Below are 15,449 nucleotides of genomic sequence, written 5' to 3'. Positions count from 1 at the left end.
TTAGCACATCCATTTAACACATGGGGCACAAAGAGGGTAAATAAATGTCTGTGGCTTCTTAGTGAGGTTCTGACAGTGTCAAAAATAAAAGCAATACTTGTGATTAGTATGTTTGGTCCTTCTGTGTGAAGAGACGTGCACATGAAAGGCAATCAAATCGTGCTCTCACAGAGTATTTTCTAATTTCTTCAACAATTTTTGATTTTTTTTCTAACTTTAAGTTCTGTTTCACTTTAATAATAACCTTCAAAATTTGTATGTACAAAATATGCATCTCACATATATTTACATATCATTGAAACTATGTGTTGACCTAGCTATAAATATTCAGCTAATACCATATATTGAAAGAATAAGTAGAATTTTGCAACATAACTCCATCAATATCTATTAAACTCAGCGATTATTTTTCTTTTCATTATTTAGTTAAAGCTCCCAAAGCTCAGTTAAATAAGCATTTTAAAAATTTATTTGTCATATAATTTATCACAAACTGATTTTGGAGAACTAGAAGGTAGGTATCAAAGGCGAGCCTGAATTGCTAGCATTGTGCCTGGAAGGGTGCTGTTAGCTCACCAACGTTAAAAGGAAATTATATGTAAAAAAAAAAAAAAAAAAAGTTTAAATGATATGCAAATGGCAAGTATCATTTAGTTGTAAAACATGTAAGCACAAAACCCATCATTATTGCTGTGAGCTTAAATTCCCCGTAAGAGCAATTTCTTTCCCAAAAATTAGTTTTAAAGAGATTTCTCAGTCTCTTAGGGTGAAAACAATATTTGGAAGCAGTGAGGTAGATGAGATTAACTGAATTATTATTTAATATATATGATTTAAGCTCACATTTTGAAGCATGACTCACATCATTTTATTAACTAAGTAACAAAACCAGACTTAACACTTTGTTATGCCACTAAATAGCGGATGTTTTGGAACTTAAGGAGGGAGAAAGAATGTATCTGTGTCAGAGGTTGGAGTGTTCATAGGGAAGGAGTAACTCAGATTTCTACTGATTTTTCTCTTAACAGATATGTTTTAAGATTCTCTTTAAGCAAGGTAAATAGAGGAAACTGAGTTAGCTATTTTAAAGAAGTTTAAAAAAGCCAGAAGGAAATCAGTTTTCACAGGTAAAATAGCAAACTGTGGTTTCCATTGTTAATATTCACTCCTTATCTTATTTTTCCCCTGTATTTCTTGATTAGGAGAAAAGCTACTTAAAATGCTGAAGAACTTTATAAACTCACTTCTACCAGTTACACAAGATTGTGGTTAAGGTGACATGCAGCACCGACAAGAATGGCTAATTATGTCAAATTATAGCTTTTAAAATGCCAAAAGAGACCTCATTTCAGATTAGGTCCTGTTCAAACCTCAGCTGGATTTCTAGTAGAAAACCTACTGTTTAAATTAGGTTGGAAATTTTAACGAGGGAAGGAAGAAATAGATTGCTGCCAAAGGACATGGATTAATGTCAGATGTATGGTATGATGTCTTACATGGTCCATCTCCAACTGTAACCATTTATAGACTCTAAGAAATAACTGCAGAATCATTACGTAAAAAGGGTTGTTTTTATTCCTGTACCCAGGGGTTCAGTTTTCCTCAAAACTTCCCCTAACACTAAGTTTAGTATGTTATAGATACATACTGTTTCAAGTTATTGCTATGAAACAGAACACTTCAAGACCTAGTGCCTTAAAACAAGAATTATTTATTATTTCTCAAAATCTATGGTACAACTGGGCAGTTCTGTCATCTAGGCTGGGCTTGGCTGATATCAACAGGCCTCAGTCCTGTGACTGCAGTGATCAGCTGGGGGCTGGCCAGTCCAGGAGGGCCTCAGCTGGGGTACTTGGCTCTGTTGGGTCCATCTAGTGGTAAACCCAAGTTTTTCTGATGCCAGTGGCAAGATTCCCAGAGAGACTGTGAATCTGTGCAAGGTCTCCTGAAGCCTGGGCCTGGAATTGACATCTGGTCATTTCTGCTGCTTCTGTTAGCCAACGCAAGTCACAAGGCTAGCCCAATTTAAGGGGGGGCAGAAAGAGAATCCACATCTTGATAGGAAGAGATGCAAAATCACATTTCAAGGAATGTATAGACAGGCAGAGGTGGAGAATTGGGGTCACTTTCCCCCTCATCTTCCAAAATACCCTCTTTTAAAAAATCAAATTGCCCACTATCATGTAAAGCCTTTGCATGCATTCTTTATTTTTTTTCCCCAGCAAGAAGAGCACCTATTCTTTCCAAAATTTCTTCCACAATTTGTATTTTTTTCACAAATACCTTCAAATACTTGCTCTTATTCCTAAAAAAAAAAAAAAATGTGATTATCAGCCCAAGCCCTCCACTTTTTATTGCCATCATTTTCAAGTTGCACAAACACTCTCTTAAATATGATGAACATTCATTTGACATTCTTAAGCAGGCTTACATTAATTTTAGTTCCCCACTGAATTTCAAACAGGAGCCTCCACATTGACATTAAAAATATTAACATTTGCAGTGGCACTGCAATCTGCTGAGGCGTGGATTGTTGCTCTGACTCGCCTCATCTTTCCCCTTGTTCTTTTTTTAGAAAGAGCAAGGCAGAGGGATTTGGCAGGGCAATTCAAACTGCCACTCAGAGCAGCTCTGGAGAAGGAAGGCTAGCCCGGACCCTATTGCATTCTAGCTGGCAGCAAGTCCTTCATTCAAGGTCTTTCTGTGTAAAGGCAATGCTGATTTGGCCCCTCACCCACATTGATGTCTGTCCTGTGTGTCAGAGAGAACTTCCCAGCCATAAAATGGCAGCTACTATTAATTTTACGAAGGCTTCTAAAACAGCTTTTCTTTAATCTGTTCTTTTGCCCCAAGTGAGATTTTCCCACCTTTGTTGTTTACAATAATACAGTCAGTGAAAAGAAGCCAAGCTTGTGATTTAGGCGTGGTGGGATAAATTTGTTCAAAATATTTTTTAAAAATTGAGTCTTTTGTGCCCTTTGTGGACAAGGCAAAGTATAATAGGGAGAATTTCCTTCTGAAGCTCTTTTCCACCCCTTTCAGCCTTGCTTATTTTTATCATGTCTCATCACCATTATTACCCATTATATTTATATCTGTGTTTAGCAGGCAGATTTGCTTGGTGTCTATAAAGGTGTAATGAGCAATTTGGGTTAATGATTTTCTGCAGCTGCTCAGAACAGTTGGTACTAACGTCATCGTTTACGCCTTCCAAAAGAAATTCAAGCAAGGCATCAGATGTGTACCAGATTGGCTTTGCCTGTTGAATGGACGAAGTAGAAGCATAGATAGTGGTGGGATGTGTGTGAAATAACAATTCATGCATCTTTCATTCCCTAGTTGGATGAATGCTAGCAGGGAGCCTCTCTCATAAAAGAATCTTTGGCCTTGGGAAAAAATCTGGGTTCAGTATTTCTGCTCAGCACCATATGAGCTATGTGACCTTGAGCAATTAGTGTAACTTCCCTGAGACTCAGTTTCCTTCTCAGTGAAACTGGGAATATGGAATACCTCCTAAAATGGTTTCAGCATTAATTGACAGAAGTATGCAAAGCATAGCGCACAGCAGCACATAGGGATTGTTACTGGGATACATTTTTAGTGGTGGTTTCATTAGGTTATGTGCCTAAATACAAATCAGGAAACCTCTCCACGTATATTCACAGCACATTGTCTTTTCAAAGGCCCCTCTTACTGATGTTAGTTCATACATGGAGTTTTCCCCCTTCTCAATTCCTGGTCCCTCCCAGGATAAATGCAGCATAACTTAATGACTATTTTACATTGTGTGGGTTATCTGCATATATTAGGAATCCAAAACTTGACAGAAAAGTAATTTAAATTTGGCAGCCTGCAGACACACATAGAAGCAATTCTGGATAAAATCTTCAAAGAGATATTGGTGCTGAATATCCTCCCAGCCTTGACCACCTCTCTCCAATCTACTCATGATGAGTGTGGATTCTTCAATACCCTCTTATTTGATACCTGTTCCCTCTTCTTTATGATAATCTGTATTCTGAACTGTACTTGATTTCCTTGTACTGTAACTTGATCTATGCACTTCCCAATGGTAGAAACTATGCCTACCCATCTCTGACATCTGTAATCCAGAGCCAAGCATATATTGGACCCATAATCACTGCTTCTTAAATGGAGAGACATGACTATGAGCAGATAGCCAATCTGCCCAGCTAATTGGAGCTAAAGGGTTAATTAGTGTAAATGAGTTCATGGATTGTGTATCCCAGTTTTCAAATTTGCCTTCTGGCTGTCACCTTACAATGTCATAATCTGTGGAAGTGGCAGATGGTAGGAAAACTTTATAAACCTGGGGTAGGCCTTGTGGATGGGTGAGGTGGGTAGGTATTTCTGGACATGTAACCTTGATAGGCTGTTCTCAGTTTTGTGAGCTGAAGGCACACACAAGTACTTCTTAGATTGAAGAAATAGAAATTATTGTCCCCACGTATCACACACAATGCTTAGAACATTTTAATTTCACAGTTTCATAAATGCTGTGAAAACTAATGACGAATATTTACTGAGTCCCATCTTGGCAGACGCTGGTGAAAGGGCATGGCATATACAGTTTTATTTAGTCCTAATAAACAATCCTTTATGCAGGTTCAATTTTTAATTTCTCCGTTGTGTGTGGGGAAAACAAGAAAGAAAGAGATTAATAAATTGCGTATAAAGTTATAGTAAGTAAATGGAAGAGCCAGGAATCAAATCCAAATATTTTGGTTCCAGGTTCCAGGTTGTTAACTACCACAGTCTAATGGATAAGAGCACAGAAAAATCTGTATATTTTCAGATAACATTAAGCTAAACATTTCCTGGAAACTTGGAGGGGACAACAGTGTGATTAATGTTGTTGTAGGTTTTTATGGCAACAGTGGGAAATAGAGTTACACTGTAAGAATTGAGAGTGCACACGTATACTTTCATGTAGAAAAAACCTGGAATTACTAACGGCAGTTCCCAGAGACAGTGTGACTTCTATAGGGCAAGAATGTCAGGATATACATACAAATATGTTTGGGGTATAGTGTAAGTATTTTCAATAGGCAATTGAGAGAAGAGTTTTCACCATGAGACAAACTGGTGACATCCTCATGAAAATAGAGAGCTTGACAAGGATATATACCTAAATAAAATGCCCACCCTAGACCCTAAGGATGTGGGGTGAGAGAATTCACTCAGTTAGGATAAAGATTCCCCTGAAGAAGTAATTCTTAGTCTAACGTGGCTCCCACATAAATGATGAACAGGGCCCCCAGTTTTCTTGCCAGTGGGTATTACTACAAAGACTTTAACATGGAAGACAGTTTCAGTTATTACGACTGCTGTCAAATCCCTCACATTTTCTGTGGGTCAGGAACTCAGGAGCGGCTCAGCTGTGCAGTTCTAGTGTGAAGTTTGTAATGAGGTTACAATCAGACTGTGGTCAGGATTGAGGTCATTTCACTTATTCCCTGTGGTGTCTCATGTTGGGATTGGAAAGACAAACAACTGGAGGCTAGATGGTGGAGTGGTAGTGAGATGGAGCAGGGACTCCTCATAGCAGAGACCCCTGCTGGCACCCTCCACACACACACACACCCCACCCAAAGCATAGAAATAAAGGAAAATCTTGAATTCCTTCAAGGGAAATTTCAGGCCCCTAGCTAGCCCTGAGAAGTAAATGAGTAACTTGATAAGTAAGAAGGTAATAGTAGCTTAAAACAATAGCCAAGGATGTTAGAGTCATGAGATGTTTGGTTCCTGATAGAAACTAAAGATAACATCTTAACGTATGTCTCTGAGTTGTTTTTCAGAAACCCAGACCCCCACCAAATGAATCCACTGGCATGTAGACTTCACATAAGGGGGACTTGAGGACTGAACTCTAACTGTTGCTCTTTGTTCTAGTTTTTTTCCTGAAGGGCCTGGAGGAAGTCACATCCCTGGGCCAGACCCAATGTTCTTTTCTGCCGACCTCAAATCTTTAGAAAGCTTCCCTTCCTTAACCAATGGCAAATCAGAAAATCTTGAATCTCCCGGTGACCTGTAAGCTCTCGCTTCAAGATATCTTGCCTTTTTAAAGTCCAAACCAACGTGTAACCTCCATGTATTGATTTACGATTTTGCCTGAGACTTCTGCTTTCCTGAAATTTACCTCTGCCTTTAAAAACTCTTGCTTGCAAGCCATCAGGGATATCAAGTCTTAAGTGAGAGCTTCCTGATGCCCCTTGCTTGGTGTCCTGTAAATAAAGTCCTCCATTCTTCTACCGGAAAACCTCCATGTGGATATTTGACCTTACTGCACAGGGTGAGTAGACCCCAGTTCAATTTGGTGACAGTAGGGCCAATTTGAACCAACTTACAAGGTCTAATTATTAAACATTCAGGAATTTTGTGAGATGAGCTTTCAGTTGTTGAAGCTTGAAGTTGACCATGCAAATAAGCAAGTGCTACAAATGAAGGCCTCTTTTTTACCCTCAGAGAGCTGTTTTACCTACTTATCACTAGGACTCGATGTTCCTTGGGCATCTCTATCTTTATGTGGTTTCTCCATGTAATATCTCCAGGACGGTGGGTTCAGTGTAGCTGGACTTCTTTTACGCACCCTCCAGATTCAAGAACAGAGAATATAGACTCCACCTCTCAATGGAGGAGTATTAGTGTCACACTGTGTAAGGATCAACATGTGAACAGGGATGCTTGTTGAAGCTACCTTTGGCAAAGACAACTCTCACAAAGACTTTTTCACTTTTCTCTTTTTTTTACTTCTTTATGGTGATACAATTAATGCTTATTGTAATAAATTATATAAGAAGTTAAAAATCACCTGCCTTCATCATGAAATAAGTAGCATTATTGTTTTGATAACAATCCATTTGCAAATCTCTTTGTGAATACGTATATACAATTTTGAAGGAATGAGGTTAAGTCATAAATATTGTTTTAATGTTTAGTGTCATATGAACTATTCTACAGTTTTCTCTTTGGTTTATTATTCTTCTTTTTTCCTCCCTCACTTATTTGTACCTTACTTATCACACTTATAATACACCAAAAAAAATCTCTAAATCAAATGATAAAGTCTCTATTAGTTTCCTGATGCTGCTACAACAAATTAACCACAAACTTAAAACAATAAAAATTTATTCTTGCACAGCTGTAGAGGCAAGAAATCCGAAATCAACATCGCTGAGCTGAAATCAAGGTGTAGTTAGAGCTGTGCTCCCTCTGGAGGCTCTAGTGGAGAATCAATCTGTTGCTTGCTCCTTCTAGCTTCGGGTGTCTACTTCCATTCCTTGGCTTGTGGCTGCATTACTCCAATCTCTGCCTTCATGGTCTCATTGCCTCTTCTGTTTTTATCAGATCTCCCTCTGCCTCTCTCTTGTAAGAAAACATGTGATTGCATTTAGGGCCTACCAGGATAATCCAGTTCGTGATCTCCTCATCTTGAGATTCTTATCTTAACCACATATGCAAAGTTTTCCCATAAAAAGTTTTATATATAGGTTTTAGGTATTAGGACCTGATATCAAGTGGCCATTATCCATTCCATTACAAAGGCCTAACTTATTCTTTTTGTTTCATAATATTATACAATATAGAAGTTACAATTAATTCAACAATGTCCCATATAATGGCTATTTCTTTTTATTACCTAAAACATTTTTAAAACCTTATAAATTATAAGAACAATAAAAAATTATCCTTAACTTTGCTTCCATTGCCTTTCAAAAGTACAACTAATTGTATATCCATTCATAATTTCCATGTATATACAGGTGAATATGTGTGTATATATATGTATGTACATCACTTTTATACAAAGAGGAAAAGTTGTACATGTGTTTATGTCAGTTTTTAAATGTATTTGTTTTACTAATCTTGGAAATTTTTTCCTATCTGCATATATAAATCATATAGATCCACCATAATCACCATAACCAGTTTCCTATTAATGAGTATTTAGGTTGTTTCACTATTTTTCAGTTTTAAACATTGCTGCAATAAATGCTTAAGTATGTGTATCTTTAAGCTCTGTATCCTTAAAATAAAATTTTAGCAGTGGAAATGTTAGACTAAGTGATATCTATCAACATTTTAATGTTGATAGATATTACTAATTTTCCTTTCAAAAAGTTACACTAATAAGGAAAATGTTAAAGCTATTTTTAATAGTCATATAGCTTTAGCGCGAGTGAAATGTGATTCTGCCTGTAGCTGTTGTAGATGCTTCAGAATAGACATTAAAGAGACACTCAAAGCTGGGTGCAGTGGCTCACGCCTGTAATCCCAGCACTTTGGGAGGCCGAGGCGGGTGGATCACGAGGTCAGGAGATTGAGACCATCCTGGCTAACATGGTGAAACCCTGTCTCTACTAAAAAACAAAAACAAAAACAAAAAAATTAGCTGGGCATGGTGGCAGGTGCCTATAGTCCCAGCTACTCGGAGGCTGAGGTAGAAGAATGACGTGAACATAGGAAGCGGAGCTTGCAGTGAGCCAAGATCGTGCCACTGCACTCCAGCCTGGGCAACAGAGTGAGACTCCCATCTCAAAAAAAAAAAAAAAAAACAAAAGTCACTCAAGAATTTGTAAGAGCTCTCTAAGCAGAAAATGTAGTAAGGAGGGTATTTGATGGAGAGAGAATAGGAGGAACAAAAGAACAAAGATGAAAATATGTGAGGCCTTCAGGGAACAACTTTTGATAGTGAAGAGGAAAATTTAGTATTAATAAGAGATATTACTATCTTAATTACATTTAGTAAATACTTTATAAGCATGTTGCTAGAAGCCCTAAGCTTCCATTAGATTTAAGTTTTTTAGGACAAATGAAGCTAGCTGCTGCAACAAACATTTCCTAATATCAGTGACTTAACCAAATAACAGCTTACTTATTTCTCTTATTGTCAAGGTGTAGGAGGGAAGGTTTGCTCTATCCAGTCCTTCAGAGATCCAGCATTCTTTCATGCTGGGGCTCCACCATCTCTAGCCTGTAGTATCAAGGTTGCTGTGCTGTCATTTTGTTTTCTAGTCAGCAGATGGGTCAAGGAAGAGGGAACATGATAAAGCCCATCCATTTAGCTGCCTTATTAATTTTTCCTGCATAATGAGTTATGCCAGAGTTTATCAGGATGAAACAACACACATTTATAATCTCATAGTTTCTATAGGTTAAGAATCTGGACATGACTTGACTGGGTCCTTTGTTTCATAGTCTATCTGAAGTCTACAATTAAGTTGTCATCCAGAGCTGAAGGCTCACCTGAAGGCCCAAATGAGAAAGCATCCTTATTCAAGCACACTTGCACTTGCATGGCTGTTGGCAGAATTAAGTTCCTTAAAGGCTGTTGGACTGAGGGTATTAGTTACTTGTTATATGAGGCTCTTCCAACATGGCAGCTCACTTCAACAAACTTGGCGAGGGAGAGCATCTGCTAGCAAGAGGGACGTGATGCTCTTATGTAATCATGGAAATGACTTTGATGTATTTAATTGGGTAGAAGAAAGTCACTAGGCAATCTCATATTTAAAGAGAAAAAATTAATTAATGTAAGGGAATCAAAATTGGAAGAAAGGCATTACAGGGGACAACTTTAGAGTTGGCCTGCTACTTCTACATTGGTCCCAAAGTGATGTATTACTTTTAATAAATGTTATTGGCACAAAATTGTCACACTGGCCTTGCCTAGAGGTAGAGGACTAGGAAATATAGCTTAACTCTGTGCACATGGAGAAGAAAAACACTTGATAAGCATCTACCCAACCTCTGCCACAACATTCTTAGTGTTCGAAGCTTCTGTGTTACTAGGTTCATAATGAGTCATTAAAGAAAATAGGAGTTCTGAGACCTGAGCTAACCTTTCAGGCCATGAGACAACCAGTACCGTCACCTCTATTATCAGTATTTCTTTTTTTTTTGGAGATGGAGTTTTGCTCTGTCACCAGGCTGGAATGTAGTGATGCATTCTCAGCTCACTGCAACCTCTGCCTCCTGGGTTCCAGTGATTCTCCTGCCTCAGCCTCCTGAATAGCTGGGACTACAGGTGCGTGCCTCCATGCCTCCAAGCTAATTTTTGTATTTTTGGTAGCGACGGGCTTTCACTATGTTGGCCAGGATGGTCTCGATCTCTTGACCTCGTGAGCTGCTCTTGGCCTCCCGAAGTGCTAGGATTACAGGCATGAGCCACTGCACCTGGCCAGTAGTATTTTCTTAAAATCCAAACAGACAATTAATTTAGCTACGTTATAAGCTAAATTTATTTAATTTATTTCTTAAATGACTCTACATTCTGAATAACCTCTAATTGGTGTAGTAATAAACTATATTTTCATAGATATGCTGCATATATATAGAAAATCATGAATCTGGCATGAATTTGAAAAGGACATTTTTTTTTTCCACAGGTAGATTTTTTAAAATGCCTTTGATGTTACTCATAAGTAATTTCTTCTTGCGTAAGGGAAGTCTTCATTCCAGTAACAATAAAAGGGGATATTATTTTCTTACTATGCTAGCTACTTAGGTACAATTCTCTTTAAAAAGTATAGGGGAAAGGCTTACTCCTCATTTTACAAACAATTACACATTGACTGCTCATTAAAAATTTTGTTTTCTAATTATAGATCTGCCATTATACATCTATGTGAGATTTAGTAAGTCATTTAACTTTCTTGTTTAACTGAGATACTTAGTTCTTGATAATCTATAAGTTCCTTCCGGTTTTAAAATTCTGAGTTAATGAGTGAAATCAGAAAATCTAATAACTTCAATTAATGAACATATTTACAGTTTTAAACATAACGTTTTTTGAACAATTATCAAGACGAAATTTGTCTTTTTCTAATCTATTGCTATATAGAAAACTTTTAGTGGCCTAAAATCACCATTTAATTAGGCTTACAGATTTTGCGGGGCCTATCTCAGATAGGGCCCTATAGGAATAGCATTTTCTGTTACACAATGTTCAGGAACTCTCTGTGTGGCTTGGGCTTCTCTCAGAGCATGGCCATGGCCATGGCCATGACCACTGGTTCCCAGGAAGGAGCATCTGTGAGAGTGGCCAGAAAGCAAGGATTCTAAGATAAAGAGGGGGAAACATTGTGGCTTTAAAACAATTATCCTTGGAAGACACATGATGGCATCACTTTTATAATACGCAATTGGTTGAAACAGAAAGAATCCTGCCCAGATTCAAGGGGAGGGAACATGACCCATTTTTAATGGGAGGAAAAGTGTTAAATAATTTGGTGCTATGTTTTAGAGTGCAACATTTTAAGCTAATTGCCATGAATTTTGTTTCTATTTTAAATGTATTTGAATTTGGAGGGCTTAGTATAAGGGGAATAAAATAGTTTACAGATCTTTGGATAAATAGAGTGTTTAGTAATACTTTCTAGTAATAGAAACTTTTACAGTAGTCAAAAACAGTTAGTTAATAAATAGGAGCTAGTCTTTTCACTGCTCTGTTTGACATCACTGTCTGTTAAAAGGCAATAAAACTAGGCAGTTATTATGCTTGGTCAAAATGAAAACAGGTTAGGCTGGGCACGGTGGCTCATGCCTGTAATCCCAGTACTTTGGGAGGCTGAGGCGGGCAGATCACGAGGTCAGGAGTTCGAGACCAGCCTGACCAACATGGTGGAACCCTGTCTCTACTAAAAGTACAAAAATTAGCCAGGTGTGGTGGTGCATGCCTGTAATCCCAGCTATTCAGGAGGCTGAGGCAGGAGAATTGCTTGAACCCGGGAGGCAGAGGTTGCAGTGTGTCCAAGATTGTGCCACTGCACTCCAGCCTGGATGACAGAGCAAGACTCTGTCTCAAAAAAAAAAAAAAAAAAAAAAAAAAAAAAAAAATGAAAGCAGCGTAGTACATATTGTTGTCTTAAATAGTTCATTATTTATGTTACTTCTGTAGTTCCTGAGGGGACATTAGAATTTTCTTCCTGGATTTTGTAACTAACACAGTGCTTTTATGTAAATTGTATTATTTATTTTCAAATAACACTGCAAACCTAGGCATTATTAAACCTACTTCAAAATGGGGAAACTCAAGTTTAGAGGGTGTGTCTCTTGTTCAAGATTACCTTAGAGCTGAAATATAGTTATTTTAATGATAATTTTAGTATCTGTGTCAATTAGGATGAGTTGTTTGCAAGAAATAGAGAATAAAATTCAAAGTGGCTTAAAAATAAGTAAAAATGTTGCTATCAGACATGTAACATTGTCCAGAGGTGTAAAGCTTTTGGGATGGTTAATTTGGATTTTTAATGGTTTTGTCAAGGACCAATTTTGTTCCATCTGTTTTCTTGCTATCCTCAGCATATTGGTTTTGCCACTAACACCATCCAAATTCATACAGCCTTACAGTCAAATATGTCAGCTCCAGCAGGGTAGTTTTCTCCATGGTTATCTCTTTTTAAATATTGATAAAAGCTTTCCCAAGAAAGGCACATCTTGGACGAATCTAACTGGGGAGGTGTGCAAAAACAGAAAATGATAATATAATGTGGTAAGTGCTGTATAAGAGACATGGACTAAGGGTCACTGGGCACAGAGGTTGCAGTTGCTGATTCTGTAGAATGCAGAAGTTCTCCATGAGTAGTTCCTCATGGATTTCCCAAAGGATGAGTCAGAGTTCAACAGATAGGTCAGAGGGGCTAAGCTAGGATTTTCACATAAAGGGAATAGTATATGCAAAGGCAGAGAGGGAGTGAAGAGCCCACGTAGAGATTTTGCATTTACAATAGGCAGAGCAGGCTCCTGCACAAGGGTGTGAGAGTAACAGGAGCTCAGGATAAATAAGGGAAGGTCAGACAAAGTGGATTTGGCTTGCTTTTATCCAAAATAAATAAAAAACAAGGTTTTTAAAATTTATTTTGGGGAAGGAAAGATAGAAAGTTGAAAAAAAAAAATAGAGATGCCCTGAGTCTTTATTCCTTACAGATGGGCCTCAGGGGAGTTTAGACTCTGCAGATTCCTCTGGGATCAATAATCGGCAAACACTTGTTTTTTCTTACTATAGGGTTTTATGACTTGCAAAATGAAGTAAACATTGAAAGTGCCTGCCCTTTATGAGCTTTCTAGGTATAAAATAATAACATAGCAAAAAGGTTGTAAAAAATAAAGAAACACATAACTAATATCAGTGTTTTGTTTTGTTTTGCTTGTTCTCTCTCTGTCTTCCCGAGGAGTTGGTCCTGTGCTCAGCATGTTGAGATGACAATCTGCTCATGGTGTGGGCATCTCAAGTCACACTAATGTTGCTTTAGGAAATTGTAGTGACAGTGGAATCGCATGGTATAGCAAAGGCTGGTAAAGAAACCTTCAACAAGGTCAATGATAATATGTGAATTAGTATACTTTTTCTTGCAGAATATACACTCCTTTCTGTTTATTTCCACTGACATTTTAAAATTATTTTAATGACTAATAACTGTTATAAACTTCAGAGAAAATGGAAAAGGAAGTGATGTCATACATTAAGTGAATGGCAAGCCACTATGTATGTTATAGTCAAAACAGCAAAAATGTATGTGAGAAACAATTCCATGTTTTGGATATAAGAACTTGCAAAAGGAACACCCTAACATCACACCTTGAGGAACTAGAAAACAAGAGCAAACAACCTCAAAACTAGCAGAAGAATATCCGTAACCAATATCAGAGCTGAGCTGAACAAAATTTGGGATGCAAAACTACATACAAATAATCAACAAAACCGAAAGTTTGTTATTTAAAAGAATAAACAAGATTGACAGACCACTAGCTACAATAATACAGAAGAAAAGAGAGGGGATCCAAAAAAATCCTCCAATCAGAAATGACAAAAGGGACATTGCCAGCAGGCCTCACAGAAATACAAGAAAACCGTAAGAGATTATTACAAACACCTCTATGTACACAAACTAGAAAACCTAGAAGAAATTGATAAATTCCTGGAAAGGTACAATCTCCCAAGATTGAACCAAGAAGAAACTGAAATTCTGAACAGGCCAATAATGAGTTCCAAAATTAAATCAGTAATAAAAAATCCTACCAACCATAAATAGCCCTGGACCAGATGGGTTCACAGCCAAATTCTGTGAGATGTACAAAGTAGAGATGGTACCAACTCTACTGAAATTATTCCAAAAAGTCAGAAGAGACTCCTCCATATCTTATTCTATGAGGCCAGCAACATTCTGATACTAAAACCTGGCCGAGATACCACAAAAAGGAAAACTTCAGGCCAATATTTCTGATGAACCTAAACACAAAAATCCTTAACAAACAAAAAACCCAACCAACCAACCAAACACATGAGAAAAACTAGCAAACTGAATGCAGTAGCAGCCCATGTAAAAGCTAATCCACCACAATCAGGTAGCTGTATTCCTGAGATGCAAGTTTGGTCGAACATAGACAAATCAATAAATGTGATTCATTATGTAAACAAAACTAAAAACAGAAACCACTGAATCATCTCAAAAGACACAGAAAATGCTTTTGATAAAATTCAACATACCTTCATGTTAAAACCCTCAATAAGCATTGAAGGAACATATCTCAAAATAATAAGTCATCTATGACAAACTCACAATCAACGTCATACTGTACAGGAAAAGCTGAAAGTATTCCTTTTGAGAATGAAACAAGACACGGATGCACATTCTCACAACTCCTGTGCAACACAGTACTGGAAGTCCTAGTCAGGGCAAACAGGCAAGATAAAGTAATTAAAGGTATCCACATAAGAAGAAAGGAAGTCAAACTTTCTCTTTGCACATGACATGATGTTATACATAGAAAACCCCATAGTCTCTTCCCAAAGGCTCCTAGATCTGATAAACAGCATTGGCAAAGTTTCAGGTTACAAAATTAGTAGCAGTTCTGTATACCAGTAACATGGAAGCTGAGAGCCATATCAAGAATGCAATCCCATTCGCAATAGACACAAAAAGAATAAAATACCTAGTAATACAGCTAATCTGGGAGATGAAAGATCTCTACAATGAGAATTATAAAACACTGCTCAAAGAAATCAGAGATGATACAAACAAATGGAAAAATATTCCATGCTCATGGATAGGAAGAATTAATATTGTTAAAATGGCCATACTGCCCAAAACAATCTACAGATTCAATACTATTCCTATAAAACTACCAACATCATTCTTCACCGAATTAGATAGAAACTATTCTAAAATTTGTATGCAACCCAAAAGTGCCCGAATAGCCAAATAGCCATATAGCCAAAGAAATCTTAAGCAAAAAGAATGATGCCAGAGGCATCACATTACCTGACTTCAAACTTTTACTACAAGGCTATAGTAACCAAAACAGCAGACTGTTGGTACAAAAAAACACACACACAGACCAATGGAACAGGTTAGAGAACTCAGAAATAAATCTTCACACCTACAGCTATCTGATCTTTTATACAGTCGACAAAAGCAAGCAATGGA

General features: G+C 37.4%; 1 protein-coding gene and 1 long non-coding RNA gene across 4 annotated transcripts in view; one reads left to right on the top strand and one right to left on the bottom strand.

Moving 5' to 3' along the window:
* LOC126946724 (non-histone chromosomal protein HMG-17-like) overlaps positions 1–15,449 on the bottom strand; it is a 1,084,902-nt gene that overhangs the window by 987,800 nt on the left and 81,653 nt on the right. The gene's annotated exons all lie outside the window — the stretch shown is intronic.
* The window catches only part of LOC126946745 (uncharacterized), a 71,338-nt gene that overhangs the window by 15,059 nt on the left and 40,830 nt on the right, over positions 1–15,449 (top strand). For all 3 annotated transcript variants that reach the window (XR_007722748.1, XR_007722749.1, XR_007722750.1), the window contains 2 exons: positions 1,029–1,127; positions 5,914–6,313. This is a non-coding gene — a long non-coding RNA (uncharacterized LOC126946745). The remainder of the gene's footprint in view (positions 1–1,028; positions 1,128–5,913; positions 6,314–15,449) is intronic.

Source organism: Macaca thibetana, chromosome 2 (genome assembly GCF_024542745.1).
Source record: "Macaca thibetana thibetana isolate TM-01 chromosome 2, ASM2454274v1, whole genome shotgun sequence".
Taxonomy (NCBI): Eukaryota; Metazoa; Chordata; class Mammalia; order Primates; family Cercopithecidae; genus Macaca; species Macaca thibetana.
The sequence above is the reverse complement of the archived record's forward strand: the minus strand, read 5'-3'. Positions and strand labels throughout refer to the sequence as shown.